The following is a 3,147-nucleotide window of genomic DNA, read 5'->3' as shown; positions in this document are numbered from 1 at the left end:
GGACGCGCAGGCTCAGCGGCCATGGCTCACGGGCCCAGCCGCTCCGCGGCATGTGGGATCTTCCCGGACCGGGGCACAAACCCGTGTCCCCTGCATCGACAGGCTGACTCTCAACCACTGAGCCACCAGGGAAGCCCCCAAGATCTTGAATATAGTTATCTGTGCTATACAGTAGCTCCTTGTTGTTTATCTATTTTATACGTAGTGGTGTGTATATGTTAACTTTTTTTTTTTTTTTTTTGGCCGCTCTGCAGGGCATGTGGGATCTTAGTTCCCAACCAGGGATTGAACCCACGCCCCCTACATTGGAAGCACATAGTCTTAACCACTGGACCACCAGGGAAGTCCCTAACATTTATTTGTAAGACCACTAGCTAGTCAGTTTCAGCTTTAGGATTTTTAGATCAATGATCCTAATCCTTTAAACTTGGCTAAGGAATTTCAAACTCTATTTAAAAATTAATATTCTTTGCTTGAAGTAGAAGGACAGGGAGCCATGCTGAGTTTCTAAATTATGAAGAAACAAAAATGAACAATATGGGGGTCCATCCCAAGAGGAATACATACTTATCTCATCTCCCTCCTCTCCTCCCACCCACAATACCATTAAAGTGCCATGAGCCATAGGCCTGATGAAGGGAGGGAGACAGCAGGGCAGTAGGATACCTCTCACCAGGGAAGGAACTGTGTCCCTGTACTTTTTGTCAAAAACAATCAATTCAGATGATTTGGTTTGAATTTGAAGATAAGAAAATTTTAAAGAGGCAAAAAACAAGAGGGAGAGAGTGGCTCACAGGCACAGAGTTATGGTGGTTCCTGACCAGTGAGAAGGCTGAGCTGGGTCATTTGCCTCAGTGTAGAGACTCCCTCATCCAACCTGCCTTTCTTACCCTCTTCCTCCTCGTGATTTATCAGATTCTCCTTTACCGTGATCACCTCTAAAGTGAATGTTGATGTTGATAATGCTAACAAAGCTCAAGCCCATTTAAAAACTCATTATCGACAGTGAAACTATGCTATTTGATTTCACTTTACTAGAATAAAAGATGATACTCAAGCCCAGGAACCATATTAATAAGCTCTATTAAGGAATAATTTACATAATTCAAAATGGTTCATGTACAGTGGGCTACAATCTGTTTGGAGAGTGAAGCAACTAATTGGCTGTGTCACACACACTCTCTTTGACAGGCAGAAGCATTAACTAACTTTGCTTTTATTTATTGTTTGAAGTCATTCATTTATTGTAAGAACAAGGTCCCTCCTTAAGCAAAGGCATAGAGAGGAGTAACCTACTCTGGTTTTTTGCTCTCCAATTCTGACCTATTTTCTTCCTATTCCTTTTCCTGTTCCTAGTCCTCTTACTTTGTCCCAAACATCTACCCCTCAAGTGGCCCTAGCTTGTTTCCACTCTGCTCAAGCTCCCTCCCACTCTGATACTTCCCTGGGTTCAGCCTTCCTCAGCTGCCCCCAGTATAACCTGCCTCACCACCAGACCCTGAGCCTAAGGGTGACACTTTCCAAGTGGTTATTTCCCCCAGGCCAGCACCTCTTCCTATTGCCCATATTTCTGTGAATGTTTCCAACATTCTGGTCACCATGGCTCTCACCACAATATCCCTTTTGAATCATCTTTCTACTCTCCACAACCCATTGGTTACTGAGCTCAATAGCACTTCTCTCCTTGGGCCCAGAGGGTCCCCTCTCCTCAGTACCCTCCATTCCACTCTCCACCACCACTGCTCTCAGAGCTTATCATCTGTGATGGTTTACAGGCATATCTCAGAGATATTGTGGAATCAGTTCCAGACCACTGTAATAAAGCAAATATTACAATAAAGCAAGTTACACAAATTTTTTGGTTTCCCAGTGCATATAAAAGTTATGTTTACACTATACTGTAGTCTGTCAAATGTGCAATAACATGATGTCTAAAAAAATGTGCATAACATAATTTTAAAATAGTTTATTGCAAAAAAAAAAAACCTAACCATCAACTGAGCTTTCAGAGAGTCTTAATCTTCTTGATGGTGAAGGGTCTTGCCGCGATATTGATGGCTGCTGATGGATCAGGGTGGTGGTTGCTGAAGGCTGGGATGGCTGTGGCAATTTCTTAAAGTAAGACAACAATGAAGTTTGCTGCATCAATTGACTCTTCCTTTCATGAATGATTTCTCTGTAGCATGCACTGCTGTTTGATAGCATTTTACACACAGTAGGACTTCTTTCAAAATTGGAGTCAATCCTGTCAAATCCTGCCACTGCTTTATCAACTAACTTTATGTAATATTCTAAATCCTTTGTTGTCATTTCAAAAACCTTCAAAGCACCTTCACCGGGGGTAGATTCCATCTCAACAAACCACATTCCTTGCTCATCCAAAAGAAGCAACTTCTCATCCATTCATGTTTTATCATGAGATTACAGCAATTCAGTCACATCTTCAGGCTCCACTTCTAATTCCAGTTCTCTTGCTATTTCTACCACATCTGCACTTACTTTCTCCACTGAAGTCTTGAACCTCTCAAAGTCATCCATGAGGGTTGAAATCAACTTCTTCTAAACTCCTGTTAATGTTGATATTTTGACCTCTTCCTATGAATCATGAATGTTCTTAATGGCATTGAGAAAGTTGAATGCTTTCCAGAAGGTTTTCAATTTACTTTGCTCAAATCCATCAGAGGAATCACTATCTATGGCAGCAATAGCCTTTAAAAATGTATTTTTTGAATAACAAGTTGAAATTACTCCTTGATCCATGGGCTAACACAGAATGGATGCTGTGTTAGTGGGCATGAAAACAACATTATCAGGAACAAGACAAGGTTGCCCACTCTCACCACAATTATTCAACATAGTTTTGGAAGTTTTAGCCACAGCAATCAGAGAAGAAAAAGATAAAAGGAATCCAAAACAGAAAAGAAGAAGTAAAGCTGTCACTGTTTGCAGATGACATGATACTATACATAGAGAATCCTAAAGATGCTACCAGAAAACTACTGGAGCTAATCAATGAATTTGGTAAAGTAGCAGGATACAAAATTAATGCACAGAAATCTCTTGCTTTCCTCTACACTAATGATGAAAAATCTGAAAGTGAAATTAAGAAAACACTCCCATTTACCATTGCAACAAAAAGAATAAAAT

The sequence above is a fragment of the Physeter macrocephalus genome, chromosome 4, assembly GCF_002837175.3.
Source record: "Physeter macrocephalus isolate SW-GA chromosome 4, ASM283717v5, whole genome shotgun sequence".
In the NCBI taxonomy this organism is placed as follows: Eukaryota; Metazoa; Chordata; class Mammalia; order Artiodactyla; family Physeteridae; genus Physeter; species Physeter macrocephalus.
This window is presented reverse-complemented; position numbering follows the sequence as displayed.